We start from the raw sequence: 18,480 nt of genomic DNA, 5'->3' as shown, positions 1-18,480 counted from the left end.
GAAGAAGGGGCCTGTGGAATGAACGCACATTGCTGTGTTTGACCGCAGGTTCAGCAGAATGGAATAACCCGGGGTGTGCGAAACTGAGAGGGACGGATTTCAAGAATGCTGCTTCCTCAAAGCACTCCAGGCCTGGGAGAGTGATAATGCTGTCTCATTTTTCATATATAATTCTGTGAAATGCCCATTGAAGGCATGTCCTATTCATGACTTCAAACACTTTCTGTGGAAACTTCCGGAGCTGTCTTCTACATTTTAAAATGGACGCTCCCAAAGTGACCGCCAAGAGTCAGGTGACCTTTGCAACTTCAACACAGGCCATCCTGAGCTTCTGGAAAGTTCTGAATTGAATCCTAGTGGCTCCTTCTTGGAAAATACACGCCCAGACTACATTTCTTTGATAAAGCTGCATTTTAAGAAGTCTCACAACGCCAGATAAAAGTCCAGCAGGTTAATTTGGAATCACGAGCTTTCGGAGTGCTGCTCCTTCATCAAATGTAAATTGACTCACCTGATGAAGGAGCAGGCTCCGAAAGCTTGTAATTCCAAATAAACCTGTTGGATTTTAACCTGGTGTTGTGAAACTCCCTAGTCTACCTACTCTAGTCCAACGCCGGCATCTCCACATCATGAATTTGCATAATGTTCATGGATTGATCCAAACACAGAATCATTGGATTCCTAGACTGTGTGGCCAGGTTCCTTGTGCAGATGGAGAAGTAAATTTAGCAGGAGAGGCTCAAATCTGGAATTCCCACTCCTGAGAGACTGAATAGGTTAGCATTTTGTTCACTGGGACTTCAGAAGAATGAGAGGGGATCTCATAGAAACCTAAAACATTCTAACAGAAGTAGACACACAGTAGATGCAAGAAGAATGTTACAGAATTAGATAGGGTGGATTCAGGAAGGATGTTCGCAATGATGGGGAGTCTAGCACCAGGGACACATTCTGAGGAAACAGGGTAAACCTTCCAGGACTGAGAAGAAGATAAGTTTCTTCATCTAGGGAGTGGTAAGACTGCTGAGTCCAAAACATTGTATGTTTTCAAGAAGGAGTTAGATGTAGTTCTGGAGGCTAAATTGATCAAAGGATTTTGGGGGGAAGGAGGAATTAGGCGTTTGAATTGGATGACCAGCCATTATCATAAAGAATGGTGGAGGAGACTCAAAGAGCTGAATGGAGAACTCCTGCTCTTATTTTCAATGTTTCCATGTAAAACTGACCTTCATGGGGAAGGGGGGAGAATGGGGGGGTTCTAATGTGTACATCTGTGGCTCATAGAGGCAACCGCACATGTTAAAATTGCAGTTTCCTCAGTCAGATTTGGTTTAGATGTGTGCATCTAAGGCACTCTTGTGCACTGTTGACCTGGTAAGAGAAGGTCTAAAGCTCTGCCAGATTTCTTTATCTGTTTGGATATGATCTAGGGTCACCTTTGACAGAGATCAGGTGCTCTTTGGATTGTTAAAAGTAGAAATGAATGTACATAAAAAAGTGCATAAATTTATTGGAACTGTCAATCTGTCAAGGTATTTAAATGTCCCACCCTTGAAATGTTAGATAAATCCGTCAGCAATGTTAAAAAAGAATCAGTTATTGCTATTTCACTGTCTGTTGACATATCACGGGATATTACGGGATTATTGCTCCATGACTGATTTCATAACCTGTCATTACCACAGTGAGGTGAAAAGTCAGTTCACAGCTTGAATGATAGTTTGAAGTAGTTATAAACTCCTCGAAGTGAGACTATGAATACAAATGCTTGTTTACAGAAGAGATTAAATGAATTTTGATGTAGTGAATGTCTTTTAATCAATGAGTGTTGTTTGTTTGGAATTGTGAATTAATGAATAGATACTTAAGAACTTTATTAAGTCTCATCATGGGTCCTTTGGTCTGTGCATGGCGGATACTGGGTGAGTTGGTATGGTAGTTTATGGTAGAGTGAAGAGTGGAGGACATGGGTTGGTATGAATTGGCACTAAATTCACGTAGGGACCATAAAAGACCATGGTGGTGGGTGGAGGGCATAGATTGGCATGGACGGTATGTGGGACTATAGAAGATGGGTAACGAGGTTGCATGGGTTTGCACGGATGGGTCATGGGGTGTGTGGGGGAATGTGAAGAGTAAGAGCTGGAAGGCTGCTTTCTGTTTTGTTTTTTTCTTGACATCTTCAACAAAGTACAGGAATACCAGGGCGGGTCTATCACCCAGTTCACCTCCCCAGCCTGGTACTGTTTCCCTGGTTGGGCTTGTAGACACAGTAGGAAGTCCCATAACACCAGGTTAAAGTCCTACAGGTTTATTTGGTAGCAAAAGCTTTCGGAGCACTGCTCCTTTGTCAGGTGAGTGGGAGTTCTGTTCACAAATAGGGCATATAAAGACCCAAACTCAATTTACAAAGTAATGGTTGGAATGCGAGTCTTTACAGGTAATCAAGTCTTAAAGGTACAGACAGTGTGAGCGGAGAGAGGGTTAAGCGCAGGTTAAAGAGATGTGTATTGTCTCCAGCCAGGACAGTTAGTGAGATTTTGCAAACCCAGGCAAATTGTGGAGGTCACAGATAGTGTGACATGAACCCAAGGTCCCGGTTGAGGCCGTCCTCATCTGTGCTGAACTTGGCTATCAGTCTCTGCTCAGCGATTCTGCGTTGTGTATCATGAAGGCTGCGTTGGAGAATGCTTACCCAAAGATCAGAGGCCGAATGCCCGTGACCGCTGAAGTGTTCCTGGCTTGTAGAACCAGGAATTATCCTGGCTCGGGAGTGAAAATTTTGTTTGCAATTTAACAAAAGGGAGCGAACAAGACGAGTTATCCACGAGTGTAAAAGACCACCATCTCTCTCCGATCCTACTGAACTATAAGCCATTCTGATTGGACAGCGGCTGTTGATCATGTGACAGAAACTGGCCACTGATACTGATCTCCTTTATAACCCCAAGGCCCGGGAAAAATCCTCGGCGGTCTGTAGAAGACACCGGAATGAACATATAGAACCCTACAATGCAGAAACAGGCCCTTCGGCCCATCGAGTCTGCACCTACCACAATCCCACCCAGGCCCTATCCCCGTATCCCTACATGCGACAGCATCTGCAGAAAAGGCAACGTCATCTTTATTTTTTAACAGCTTGGAGGCTTTAAAGAACTTAAAAACCTCTTGGCCTGATTCCTAAAGCTTTGACAATGGGTCATCTGGACTCGAAACATCAGCTCTTTCTCACCTCACAGATGCTGCCAGAGCCCCTGAGATTTTCCAGCGCTTTCTCTTTAGATTTTAGATTCCAGCATCCGCAGTAATTTGCTTTTATTCCTAAATCCAAGGCCACCATTAAAGAAATTATACTTGCTGATATAAAAACCACAAGTGCCTAACTTTATCAGCTGCTGAACATTCATTTCTTTGAGGGAATCCTACAATAAGCCTGATATCCTGAGTTATTCTAATTGTCTGACCCCAGCTATCTGAACTCATCTAAACTACAATTCAAAAGTGAAACAGACTCCCCTTTCCCGAATCTGCAAAAACCGTTTTCCTGTAATGTGCTAGACATGTGAACAATGGTCTATTCTACGGTTTACAATGTTAATGTTTATTTATTAGTCACAAGTAAGGCTTGCGTTAGCACCGCAATGAGGTTTCTGTGAAAGTCCCCTCGTTGCCACATTCCGGCACCTGTTTGGGTCAGTGCACCTATCCAGCAGGTCTTTCAGAATGTGGGAGGAAATCGGAGCACCCGGGGGAAACCCATGCAGACATGGGGAGGACATGCAAACTCCGCACAGTCAGTGACCCAAGCCGCGAATAGAACCCAGGTCCCTGATGCTGTGAAGCAGCAGTGCTAGCCACTGTGCCACTGTATTTGTAAACGTTCCCATTTCTCTTTAACTGTATGTTTTTGTCCCGTGTATGTGTGAGAGTGCTGAATGATTGGTGTGGCCTTTAGACTCTGCGTGATTGTATAAATGAATAATCATCTTTTAAATGCATGAAAGTCTGCTATTGCTTCTTTAAATTGACCACATTTTAAAGGGGGCTTGCAAACACACACATCTCCCATTCCACACCAGCCTTGATCAAGAGAAGGGAATTGGAGTCTCAGTTCATCTCTCCTCCCCATCAGTTAGCTCTCATAATCCAGATTAAGTCCTCCTTCAATTCCTGTGTTGGCAGACCTGGCATGACATGAACATTATTTTTTCTTGTTGGTACACATTTGTTCAATTTAGGGTTTCCCAGACACAGATCTCAGAATCATAGAATCCCTCCAGTGCAGGAGGAGGCCATTTGTCCCCTCGAGCCTGAGTCAATAGCAATCCCACCCAAACCCTATCCCGTAACCCTACATATAAAATAACGAGGGGCATAGATCAGCTAGATAGTCAACATCTTTTCCCAAAGATAGGGGAACCTAAAACTAGAGGGCATAGGTTTAAAGTGAGAGGGGAGAGACACAGAAGTGTCCAGAGGGACAATATTTTCATACAAAGGGTGGTGTGTGCCTGTAACAAACTGCCAGAGGTAGTAGTAGAGGCGGGTACAATTTTGTCTTGATTTGATTTGATTTATTATTGTCACAGGTATTAACGTACAGTGAAAATATTGTCTCTTGTGCGCTACACAGACAAAGCATACCGTACATAGAGAAGGAAATGAGAGAGTGCAATGTGCGTGCGAGTGTGTGCACTTTTAAAAAGCATTTGGTTAGTTACGTGGGCAAGATGGGTATAGAGAGATATGGGCCAAACGTGGGCAATTGGGACTAGCCTAGTGGTTAAAAAAAAGGTTGAATTGGACAAGAAGGACCTGTTTCAATGCTGTAAATCTCTCTGATTCTACAACTCTATATTTTCCCTGCCAAGTGTTGTAATGTAGTTATGTTGGTCTTCCTACTACAGAACATGTCTTGCACGTATTCTAAGCATCTTCACCACGGATATATCCTATTTTGCTGAGAACTCTTCCTATCGATAATCCTCCTGAAATTCATTGCGAGGTTTGTACAGGGTTTTCTGTAAATATTCACCTCTGGCCGAAAACTTCCCATCCCGCCTGCCGCGGGAATCATAGAGGGCAGGGACAGAAAATTTGGCGGATCATTTACTGGTCTGTCGACCTTGGGTGGGAATGCCCTCTCTTTGGGCGCACGTGACCGGAAAATCCCATCCACCCTCTGTCGACATCCAACATTGTTGATTCCTGAAAGTCTGCAGTCAATAGAGTTTGATGTTCTGTGGTGGTGAGTTGATGATCACAGACATTGACCATTACTGCTCCCATAAGATATGTCACTGTCCCAGCCTTTTTTGACGCGACCACCCTTAACATACAATAGGTCATCTACAAGCTACAGTCCAGAGGTTCACTAGGTTATATTGTATGGTAGAGGTGACATGGTGACACAGCGATTAGCAATGCTGCCTCACAGCTCCAGAGACCCAGATTGAATTCCTGGCTTGGGTCACTATCTATGCGGAGTCTGCATGTACTCACTGCTTTTGCGTGGGTTTCCTCCTGGTGGTCTGGTTAACTCCCACAGTCCCAAAGATGTGCAGGTTACGTGCTAAATTCTCCCTCAGTGTACTGGAATAGGCACCAGATTGTGGTGACCTGGGGATTTACATAGTAACTCCATTGCAGTATTAATGTAAGCCTACCCACCCCACCCAACACTCCCATCACCACATCCAGTAAAATCAGAAGAGTCTAACCTTCTTCGGATGTATGTAGTGATAGTGCAAGTTATGAACACATACGGACCACTGAGCTGTGTTTTGGCTCTACAATTGACAGAAATATGTTGGTAAAAGAGTGGAGCACAGTGATGTATGTGAGTCATAGGATCGTTAACAGAGCGTGTACATCGGATATCAGAGGATTTTTCTCAGGGTGGAAGCGTTAATTACAAGGGGACACAGGCCCAAAGTGAATGTTTTTCACAAAGAGAGTGGTGGATCCCTGTTGCCAGAGGAGGTGGTGGAAGCAGGCAGATTAACGACATTTGAGAGGTATCTGGATGGGTACATGAATAAACAGGGAATAGAGGGATACAGAATGAGTAAGGACAGAAGGTTTTATTTAGTTAAGGCATCATGATCGACAGGGCTTGGAGGGCTGAAAGGCCTGTTCCAATGCTGTCCTTTCCTTTGTTCTTTGTTCTTAAGTAATGCCCAATGGTGAGTCAATGGAAATATTAGAACATAAGAACTAGGAGCTGGAGTAGGCCATCTGGCACCTCGAGCCTGCTCCGCCATTCAATAAGATCTGGCTGATCTTTTTGTGGACTCGGCTCCACTTATCCGCCTACTCACCATAACCTTTAATTTCTTCATTGTTCAAAAATGTATCTATCCTTGCCTTAAAAACATTCAATGAGGTAGTCTCAACTGCTTCACTGGACAGGGAATTCCACAGATTCACAACACTTTGTGTGAAGAGGTTCCTCCTCAACTCAGTCCTAAATCTGCTCCCTTTTTTTGAGGCAATGCCCCCACTGAAAACAACTTCCCTGCTTCTATCTTTTCTATTCCCTTCATAATCTTGTAGGTTTCTATAAGATCTCCCCTCATTCTTCTGAATTCCAATGAGTGTAGTCCCAGTCTACTCAGTCTCTTCTCATAAGCCAACTCTCTCAACTCTGGAATCAATCTAGTGAATCTCCTCTGCACCCCCTCCTGTGCCAGTATATCCTTTCTCGAGTAAGGAAGCCAAAACTGTACACAGTACTCCAGGTGTGGCCTCACCAGCACCTTTTACAGCTGCAACATAACCTCGCTGTTTTTAAACTCCATCCCACTAGCAATGAAGGACAAAATTAGATGGGGTCCATTACAGCAACAACTTGCATTTATTTATTTAACACCTTAAATGTAGTAAAACATCCCAGGAATATTTATCAGGCAAAATGTGATGGTGGGCCACATAGGGACAGGTGACCAAAGAGATGTGTTTGAAGAGACATCAGAGCAGATTTGATGGGCCAAATGGCCTACTCTAACTCCTACGTCTTTTGTTCTTAAAAGGCTGAAAGAGAGCTCGGGAGGCTGAGAAACTAAAGGGAGGGAATCCAGTGCCTAGGGTTCAAGCAGATGAAAGCTTGGCCATCAATGATGGAATGATTGACATCAAAGATGTGGCAAGAGGCCAAAATTGGAGGAGTACAGAGGTTTTTGGAGCATTGTCAGATTGGATGAGATTCCATCGATAGAGAGGGGCTTGGACATGGAAGGATTTGAACACAAGAATTAGAATTTTGAAATTGAGGCATTGCTGGAAGGAGAACTTTCATTCCTTATGTATTTGATGTCGTGACTGTACTGACCGAGCAACTTGTGGTGGTCTCAGTTGAGGCTAGTAACTTTAAATAAAATTGCATGTGAAAGAATTGAGCTGCAAGATTCCACCATTTAAAAGGAAAGAATCTTTATTATACAAGAGTCAAATAAAGCAAACACAAAACGCTACCTTAATTTCTCAACCTCATCCACTGCTGGGATTATCCAGTCCCGCCAAAAGACAATAGACCTTTGGCTGTGCTGCCTAATCCCCCCTCCTTGGTGAGCGGGACTGGAAAATTCTCACCATACTCTCAAACCCAGAATCAACATAAATCAAACATAAATTAACAGGCAAAATGTGGTTGATTCTAAACTATAAATTACACATTAAATGGCAGGTATCATTGAGAAGACCTTTCACTTTGACCCAGCATTCCACTGAGTACATTTGCCATCAAACCCCTTCAAAACTCTTGATTTCCAAGTGAAGGATTTCAGCTCCTCTTCTTCTCAGACTTCTACTCCGTTTCCAGCCAACAGCAACACCCAACTAAACCAGTTCATAGAATCCCTACAATACAGAAGGAGGCCATTCAGCCCATCGAGTTTGAACCTACCACAATCGCATCCAGGTCTATTCCTGTAACCCCACACATTTACCCTAGCTAATCCCCCTGACCCTGAGGGTAAATTTAGCATGGCCAATCCACCTAACCCACACATCTTTGGACTACGGGAGGAAACCGGAGCGCCCAGAGGAAACCCACGCAGACACGGGTGGAGGGGAATGTGCAAACTCCGCACAGACAGTGACCCAAGCTGGGAATTGAACCCGTGTCCATGGTGCTGTGAGGCAGTAGTGTCACTGTGCCGCCCTGTTTCATGGGCACGGCTTTCACCAAAAATGGTGCACATCTGCACAACTTCGTCAAACTTGCCTATGACGGTCCAGATGTGTAGCTTCACCAGTTTTATCTTCAAATAGCAGCATCTGATTTCTTCAGCTGCCTGTACTGCACCACTGGACTCATCAACCAGTGAGCTCTGGTGACCCTGTCTTCCTTTTATATAGTTTGAAGTAGAGGTTTTGATTTCCAAACCCACTTTCAGTCTCAGTTTTCTTTTACTGATGCCCTTTTCAGTTTCCCTGTTTACTCAGGGTCTGTCTAAGAAAAACGTACAAAGCTTTGAAAATATGGATTTCACGACAAGCTTTTAAAGCTGCTGTGTGATGAATTCTGATCACTATCCAGAGAATATTTATCACAGGCTCCAAGCAGGACGTGATCTAGAATATAAATGTGTACAGCTTGGGCCAAAATACCTGATACAGTGTGTAACCCTGGCAAAAAAAAGGCATTTGAAAGAATGTAAAAAGAAAATATTTAGTTAATAGGAACGAAAACAGCAGATAGCCAGAGAATGACCTCCCCTCTCCTGTCCTGGAAGGTCAACTCCTCAAACAGTTGATGGCAACATGTTAACTTATCACTAAACACTATTTTCTGTCTGTGGTGACTAATTTCAGAGGTTTTGTAAGCGAGGCAGCAATTTTTTGATTTGATTTGATTTGTTATTATCACATGTATTAGTATACAGTGAAAAGTATTATTTCTTGTGCACTATACATAGAGAAGGAAAGGAGAGAGTGTAGAATGTAGTGTCACAGTCACAGCTAGGGTATAGAGAAAGATCAACTTAATATTTGATTTATTATTGTCACATATATTAGTATACAGTGAAAAGTATTGTTTCTTGCATGCTACACAGACAAAGCATACCGTTCATAGTGAAGGAAAGAAGAGAGTGCAGAATGTAGTGTTACAGTCACAGCTAGGGGGTAGAGAAAGATCACCTTTCTATAAGATAGGCCTATTCAAAACTCTGACAGCAGCAGGGAAGAAGCTGTTTTTGAGTTGGTTGGTACGTGACCTCAGACTTTTGTACCTTTTTCCCGACGGAAGAAGGTGGAAGAGAGAATGTCCGGGGTGCGTGGTGGTCCTTGATTCCGAGGCAGTGGGAAGTGAGGTTGTACTCAATGGATGGAAAGCTGTTTTGCGTGATGGACTGGGCTTCGTTCGCGACCCTTTGTAGCTTCTTGCAGTCTTGGGCAGAGTAGGAACCGTGCCAAGCTATGAGATGCTGACAGGCACTTTTCAACTCCAGTTCCATTTGTTCCTCCCCCCTTTCTGTGAATATTGACTCTTGTCCACGCTGTTATACATTGCGCCCTCTGACCTTCAGAGGCAAACCCTGCTTTACAGTCAGAGCCAGGCAGACTGGGTGGAACATTTTTTGCTGTCGCAATTCCACTTTATCCAATGCCCCCGTGCGACAGTGCGCATCCAGTAAACAATGCCACCTTCATTCACGAGGGGCTCAGGCTGTGCCCACACAGGCAAATGCGATTTTATGTGTGCCTTTCTGTAGTTATATTTTCCTTCCTCTCAGCCTCACCACACCATTGTGGTAGTTCTTGAGTGTGGGCAGAGCATGACAAGTTTGGTAACAAAGCCAGTAGTGTTTTCATACACTTGTTTTTCTCAGTTACAGGCCAAGAGTACCTTGCTGGGCTGCAGAAAGAAAGTGACCCTTTAATTAATGTTCAAAAGTTTGCAAATCTCAAAAGATCTAAAAAGTTGATTTTATTGTCCACCGGAATGGAACACAGGCTGCCTCTGAGTCAGAAATGTGTTTGCTGAAGTCCCACTCCAGAGGCCTGAGCACAAAAGGCCCCCATTGCAGCACTGAGGGAGGGCCACACTGTCAGAGGTGCCAGCTTTCAGACGAGGCATTAATCTCACCCTCCCCGTTTGTTCCCGTTCTTTACCTACATTGTAAAAAAAAGTACAAAATCACGGTTTTCGATAGAAAGATGCAAAACATTCCGTGGCACTGCTCCAGAGAAAAGCAGAAGGTTTTGCCTGTGCCAATATTTACTGCTTAGTTCTATTTGTTCATGGGACGTGTCATCACGTATTGCCCATCGCAGAGGGCATTCAAGAGTCAACCGCATTGCTGAGGATCTGGAGTCACGTCCTGGCCAGACTTTAAGGACGTTAATTAGCCCCATAAGTAGGCTTACATTAACACCGCAATGAAGTTACTATGAAAATCCCCCAGTCGCCACACTCCGGCGCCAGTTCGGGTACACTGCAGGAGAATTTAGCGTGGCCAATGCACCCTAACCAGCAGGTCTTTTGGACTGCAGGGGGAAACCGGAACAGCCAAAGGCGAACATGCAGACTCTGCACAGACAGTGACCCAGCCGGGAATCGAACCTGGGCACCTGGCGCTGTGAGGCAGCAGTGCTAACCACTGTGCCACCTCTGAGTCAATCAGATGGGTTTTTACAACAATGGTCATCATTAGACTTTTCAATTCCCAAGGTTTATTGAATTTAAATTTCACCACCTGCTGTGGTGGAATTCATGTCCAGTCATAAAATCCCTACAGTGCAGAAGGAGGCCATTCAGCCCTTCGAGCCTGCACCGAGAACAATCTCACCTGACCCCTATCCCAGTAACCCCGTGTATTTACCCCACTAATTGCCCTAATCTACACACCTTGGGATACTAAGGGGCAATTTAGCATGGCCAATCTACCTAACCCGCACGTCGTTGGACTGTGGGAGGATACTGGAGCTCCCGGACGAAACCCACGCAGACACAGGGAGAATGTGCAAACTCTGCATAGACAGTGACCCAAATCGGGAATCGAACTCGGGACCCTGGCACTGTGAAGCAGCAGTGCTAACCACATTGCCACCATGCTGCCCCAAACCCCCAGAGCATTAGCCTGGGTTTCTGAACTACTAGGCCAGCGGCAATCTGACTGCACCCCTACCTCACATGCATGACTAACGTAACTAAAAGTCACTGGTCTGGCCAACTTTAGGTGTTAGTGTGACTTTGCGATGCACAAATTGACCTTTCCTTACATTACAACACTTCACAAAGGTCCTTTCTTGGCTCTTAACCGTTTTTGGAATGCCCTGTGGTGGTGAAAGGCGCTATCTAAATGCTGCAAACCAGTTAGCTGCTGCCGAGGATTACTTTGAGGTTGTGCTCAGGATTAACCTTTCCCTTTATAAAGAAAGAATCAACACACCGCGGAGGCAGCTTTGATGTTTGTAGCGCTGTGGTTGTAGAACAACATTAAGGTCTCTGTTGTGTTAATGAAACTTTGAAACTGATAATTGACATCTGTGGAACATTCTGGAAGCCGGAGGCTATGTTTAATTAATGGAGACATTAAAGATGAATATGAAAGGGAAAAAAAAAATGCTTTGAACTCCAATGTAGGTAAGGAACAGGAGTGGAAAGAATATATAGTTCCCTTTAATTTGTGAAATGAACCCCTTAGGATACATGTCTGTCAGTGATCTCACTAAACCGGGCAATTTCAAAACCTCACGTAGCCTTTATTGAAAAATATCTTTGTCAGTGACCTGATCGAGGTGTTCAAGATTATGAGGGGCATGGACAGGGTGGATAGGGAGCAGCTAATCCCCTTAGTTGAAGGGTCAGTCACAAGGGGACATAAGTTAAAAGTGAGAGGTGGCACATTTAGGGGGTGATGTGAGGAAAAGTGTTTTCACCCAGAGAGTGGTGACGGTCTGGAGTGCGCTGCCTGGGAGGGTGGTGGAGGTGGGTTGCCTCACATCCTTTAAAAAAGTACCTGGGTGTACACTTGGCACGCCAGAACATTCAAGGCCACGGGCCAAGTGCTGGCAAGTGGGATTAGGTGGGCAGGTCAGGGCCTTTCATGCGCGGGTGCAGACTTGATGGGCCGAAGGGCCTCTCCTGCACTGCAGCATTCTGATGTGAAGACTCAGGCCCTGAATTTACATCCAATCTTTCAAACTTCTAACAGGTCTGTCTGAAATTCCTCTGCACTAATTGTAACAGAGTAACGAGGCCATTTATTATAAAGTCTGTTACAATAATAAAAAGAGGAATTTCAGAGGGACGTGTTTTGCTGTTGGTATATTATTCCCATACTCTCTCTCTGTTTAATACACACACACACACACACACACACACACACACACACACACACACACACACACACACACACACACACACACACACACACTCCAAAAGACATGCTGGTTAGGTGCATTGGCCACTCTGGATTCTCCCTCAGTGTACCCGAACAGGCGCTGGAGTGTGGTGACTCAGGTATTTTCACAGTAACTTCATTCCAGCGTTCATGGAATTTTACTTATGACGCTAATAAATAAACTTTAAACCAGTCAGCGAGGTCGAGTGAAACGTCAATTTTGTAAGTCTGCCTCATTTTACTTCCCGTTGAGATTCAACGGCAGGTAATGGGTGTCTCATTGAAGGAAACGTGTTCCTATATACCCTGGGTCCCTTGCCCAGCAAGTGAGCTTATGTCTCTTGTTCTCTCTAGCTGATTGTTTAAATACAGCGGTGGACATCCTGCGGCCCAGTGGCCACAGGCAGCCCATCCGGATTCTGAGTGCAGCCTGTGAGAAATTTAGTTGACTGTTGGTCACTTGCAGGGTGGCCACATTTTATGGATTCCCATCGGCGTAGACTTTTTCCTCCTGGTACCACTGAAGCGATTCACACGCAAAGCAAGGGCAAGTGAAGTGAGGGTGCGTGCTGATTGCGAGGGGAGATGCATTGGTTTATGGGGATAGGGTGGGATTGTGGTCGGTGCAGGCTCGATGGGCCGAATGGCCTCCTTCTGCACTGTGGGGATTCTATTATTGTACGAACATTGACTGTGAGAACTGTGCGCTTCCCTCAGTGTCCAAAGTGTAAATATTTCTCTTTTTTACCATTTGATGATACAAATATAATCTATTTTATATTAATAGGTAGTTCTATTAATAGAAAAATGATTAGGCATAACTCATTATAAAATATTTGGCAGGTATTAAATGTATTTAATCTTAGTCAGGGGGTCGTGGTGAGTAAGCAAGCCCGATTTCAGTCTTGCAACCCATTGAGATGGGCTTGGCCTGCCCATCGCTGCTGCAAAGCCTACTTCAGGAGGGTTGTTCTACAAGCCTGTGAGTCCGAGGGCTGCTTTGCCAGTCGAAATGCCGTGTGAAGTTGATTGTGCTCAGCTCTGTTTACGTTGATGTCAGAAGACTTTAGCTGACGGGCTGCTCCAGGGGCTGTTACTGTCCCAGGCCCTGCGTGGTACGGGTGGGCAGTACTCCAGGCTGATAGTCAGTCTCTTGTTTTTCTTGTTCTCTCTCTCTCTCTCTGTCTTGCTCGCTGTCCTTCCACCGCCTCTCCCCACCACCAACCACCACCCCACCCGCGCCTGGGGGCATTTTGAAGAGGTGACCTCTCCGGGACCTCCTGTTATCAGCTGGAAAGTAGAACAGGGAGCTAGAGAATTGCTTACCCCAGGAAAGAAGTTTCGAGGCAGCAAGTAATTGCTTGCTGTTAGCCCACTCTGTGAGCTTGGGAAACCATTTATTTTCCAAAATGAATTTAGCACGGCGCTGTCAAAGATGGAACCGTGTTGACAATAACGGATTGCACTGCGGTGTTGCGTTATTGAGCTCAGGAAAGCTTGCAGCCGAGGGAGAACGATCAGAGAGGCGCAGGATTAGGAAAAAGCGAAGGTCTCTTGTGGCAGAGATGGGGGTTTCATAGGTGATTAAAAAGTTCAACAGCTCTTGTGTTGATATCCTGCTACCACTCTAGCATGAAGCTAAAAGTGTGGATCGACAGCCTATTAATCTGCCCTCTAAATTCAACATGAGAATATGGAAATAAAAACAGAGCAGTTTCTGAAACAGGCAGCTCACTCACACCATCTGTTTGACATCAGGGCAGCAAGTTCAACATTTTTGATTTTGATTTGATTTGATTTATTATTGTCACGTGTATGCAGTGAAAAGTATTGTTTCTTACGCACTATACAGACAGATCATACCATTCATAAAGAAGGAAATGAGAGCGTGCACATGGTATTTGGTGTTACTGGTGTTAGAGTGTAGAGAAAAATCAACTTAGTGCAAGGTAAGGCCGTTCAAAAGTCTGACAGCGGCAGGGAAGAAGCTGTTCTTGAGTCGGTTGGTAGTGACCTCAGACTTTTATATCTTTTTCCTGATAGAAGAAGGTGGAAGAAAGAATGTCCGGGGTGTGTGGGGTCCTTAATTATGCTGGCTGCTTTGCCGAGCCAGTGGGAAGTGTAGACGGAGTCAATGGATGGGAGGCTGGTTTGCGTGATAGACCGGGCTGCGTTCACGACCTTTTGGAGTTCCTTGAATCTCTCCCCAGGCACGAACTCACCAGCCGTCCACGCTACGCTCCCACTGCAGCGAGTCGGAGAATTTGACCCCCAGCCACATTGCCGTGTACTGTGGCAGGATGGGAAAATCACAGCGGCGTGAACAGATGCAACGCTCTGGCCTCCATGTCTCAACGTGCAGTGCCCTGTTACGATAAAATGGTCGCTTTACCCGACCCTCCCCACCCCCATCCCACCGAATCTGAATACAGCACAGGAGGCCAATCTGCCCACCACCTCTGTTGTTGGCTCTTTTGAAAAAGCAACCCAATTAGTTCTAGATTGCTGCCCTTCCTCCATAGTCTGAATATTTCTCCTCTGCAACGATACGTCCAGTTCCCTTTTGCAACTTACAACGGAGTCCACTTGCTTTACTTTTTCACACAGCGCATTCCAGACCAGAACAGATCTCGACATTGTTATCTCTCCTCTGTTTTCATTTTCAAGCCCTTCTGTGATGTTGGTCCTCACGATGCATAACCTCCTCCAGTTTCTAGGTGTTTAGATCACCAACAACCTGTCCTGGTCCCTCTGTGCTGGTGCTATAGTTAAGAAAGCCCACCAACGCCTCTATTTTCGGGGGAGGCTGAGGAAAATTTGCATGTCCACTACGACTCTCACCAACTTTTACAGTTGCATCATAGAAAGCATTCTTTTTGGTTGTATCACAGCTAGGTGTGGCCTCTGTTCTGCCCAAGACCGCAAGAAACTACAAAGGGTCATGAATGAAGCCCAGTCCGTCATGCAAACCAGCCTCCCATCCATTGACACAGTCTACACCTCCCACTGCCTCGACAAAGCAACCAGCATAATCAAGGACCCCACACACCCCAGCCATTCTCTCTTCCACCTTCTTCTGATGGGAAAATGATACAAAGGTCTGACGACACGTGCCAACCGACTCAAGAACAGCTTCTTCCCTGCTGCCATCAGACTTTTGAATAGCCCTGTTAAATATTAAGCTGACCTTTCTCTTCAACCTATCTGTAATTGCAACACTATATTCTGCACTCTTTTTCTTTCTCCCTTATGTACTCTGTGAACAGTGTGCTTTGTCTGTATAGTGCGCAAGAAACAATACTTCTCACTGTATCCTAGCATATGTGACAATAATAAATCAAAATCAAAAGCCCCTCAAGGTTGGTCTGTCAATTCTGAGTCGCTGTACTACCAGTTTCAGGCTTCCTCCCGAGCGATGTCTTTCTGACAGGTACAAAGGACATACTACAGTGATCCCTAATCCCTTTCCCCATCGCCGCATCTCCCATTACACCCTTCCGTGCTTGCACCCACAGTGGACGGTGGGAGCGGCAGGCTTGTTGGCCACTCAAGATCTGATGCAGAAGAGAAAGAACTCTCATTAATGGCGGTTCCTTCACAACCTCAGGGTGTCCTTTACCGCCAGTGAAGTGCTTCACAAAACGTAGTCAGTGTTGTGACTTCGGAAACAATTGCTCCTTTAAACAAGTAACTTACTCTCCATTTTCCACCCAACAGGCTTTTCATTTCATTTTAAAAATTGTAGATTTAGAATTGGATAGATTTTGGCCTTGGTCCCCCCTTCCCAACAAAGGGGATTCTGTCTCTCTTTACGTGGAATGTATGTTAGCGTACAATCTGCGTTCATTATTTGGGAAAATTATATGCAGAAGTGGTTATGCGAATGCAGTGTTATATGAATGAGTGTATTGTATGGTCTGCATACAAAATTTATCAAATGACTCTGTTAGAAAGCACTATGTATGCAGGACAAATTTCCAAAATATGAGCCACGACAGATCAGCCATGATCTTATTGAATGGCGGGGCAGGCTCGAAGGGCTAGATGGCCTACTCCTGCTCCTATTTCTTATGTTCTTATGTTATGTCTTTCTTCAACCTTTTCTCTGTGATTCCCTCATCAGTCCTGGACCAGTTGAAGGGATGAGCGACTGAATTGGTCCGAGATTTTGGCCAGTGATGGTCAGTCTTGGTGCCTTATGGGGGCTGGACTTGAATTTCAATAGGGCCTTTAATTACTGCTATGTAATGAACACAGCAGCTAATTTTTGCCCCGCAATATCTCACAAACTGTCACATCGTCTGTTTTTGTGGTGTCGGTTGAGGAATAAAGTGTGATGTGGCCAGGGCACTGGGGATAATTTGTCCGCTCTTCCTTAATAAAGTGTGATGGAAGCTGAAACAGGACCCGGCTTTAGCGCCTCCTCTGAAATATTTCGTGCACTGCAGCAATTCACCAAAAATCCTTAGACAGCACCTTCCAAACCCACAACCACTTCCGTCTAGAAGGACAAGGGCATCAGGTACATGGAAACACCACCACCTGCAACTTCCCCTCCAAGCCACTCGCTGCCCTGACTTGGAAATATATCGCCGTTCCTTAGCAGTCACTAGGTCAAAATCCTGGAATTCCCTCCCTAACAGCATTGTGGGTCAACCCACGGCACACGGACTGCAGCCATTCAAGAAGGCAGCTCACTACCACCTTCCCAAGAGCAACTAGGGATGGGCAATAAATGCTGGCCAGCAGCAATGCCCATGTCCCAGGAATGAATTAAAAAGCTCCCGCGGTATGGCATGCCATCAGAGAATCCTACAGTGCAGAAGAGGCCATTCAGCCCATCGAGTCTGTACTGACCACAATCCCACCCAGGCCCTACTCCCACAACCCCATGTATTTACCCTAGCAGTCCCCCTGACATTATGGGGCAATTTAGCATGGCCAATCCATCTAACCCGCACATCTTTGGACTGTGGGAGGAAACTGGAGCACCCAGAGGAAACTCACGCAGACACGGGGAGAACATGCAAACTCCACACAGACAATGACCCAAGCCAGGAATTGAACCCGGGTCCCTGGCACTGTGAGGCTGCAGTGCCTACCACTGTGCCACCATGCCAGCCCTGTCTGAATGAATTAAAACTTCAAATCATGAGCAAACCTTTTCAGCCTGTTTGGAGCTGGTTATGTTGTTCTGGAGAAGATGCAAAGGGAGTGATTTGCTAGCTTGCATGCAGGAATGGACCTGAAGTCAAGCTCTGTGTGGCAGTGAATGATTTACACTGGGAGATAAGCCACTGGCTATAGATAGCTTTGAAACAGCAGCTGTGCTCGGGGCCTGGTGCTCAGCCCCCTCCCCACCAGCTGTTTGGGGGAAACAGGAGCCACCCATAGTACTTTGCAACAGCTGCTAATACCGAGAAGAGATTTTTCTAAATTATTGATGCAAATGAGTATTTTAGGAGCAGCACTAATAATAGACTTGTAAAACTGCCATGAATGTGGCAAACCTTTCACATTTGTTAATAAGGTAGGAGGCTGCGCTCAAGAGGTTGGACAAGGAGTTTGAGACCAATTTGGTATTTTTATCATATTCAGTGTTCGCTCTGCTAAAAAGAGAATCGAATTTGCTTCTCGAGAAAAGGACATTCACACGTTGCGAAACTATTATTAAACAAGTGTACGTTGAGATTTCTGAAGGTTTAGGGTACAGGAGTATTTCATGTCATTACTTACTTCAGGGAAAATCAGACACATTGAATTTTCCAGTCCCGCCTGCCTTGGTAATTGTAGCCAGTGGGGGGACGGACCATTCAAAGGTCCGTTGATCTTGGGTTGGATTTTCCAGTCTTGGGGTGAGCGTGGCTGGAAAGTCCCACCAATCGGGTGGAATTTAATCTGGGTGAAGGGGGTCTTACCGGCTTCCCAGAGACCAGGCAGAGCTCGGCACCTCCTCATTTGTATTAAATGGGAGTCAAGCCCTTAAGTGGCTAGCGGCACACTTTCCCCGGGATCGATCAAGGACCCTGGAAATCCTGGGAATCTGGTCAGTCACGAGTCTGGCAGCTCCTGCCAGCTTTGGCAGGAGAACTGGTAGAGACCCAGGTTTGTTGATGGCCCCGGGTCACAC

At 45.4% G+C, this 18,480-nt stretch overlaps 1 protein-coding gene across 2 annotated transcripts in view; it reads left to right on the top strand.

Moving 5' to 3' along the window:
• Positions 1-18,480, top strand: part of LOC145341117 (WW domain-containing transcription regulator protein 1-like) — a 171,784-nt gene that overhangs the window by 71,706 nt on the left and 81,598 nt on the right. The window lies entirely within an intron of this gene.

Source organism: Carcharhinus amblyrhynchos, chromosome 3, assembly GCF_965287045.1.
Source record: "Carcharhinus amblyrhynchos chromosome 3, sCarAmb.v2.hapA, whole genome shotgun sequence".
Taxonomy (NCBI): Eukaryota; Metazoa; Chordata; class Chondrichthyes; order Carcharhiniformes; family Carcharhinidae; genus Carcharhinus; species Carcharhinus amblyrhynchos.
This window is presented reverse-complemented; position numbering and strand designations above follow the sequence as displayed.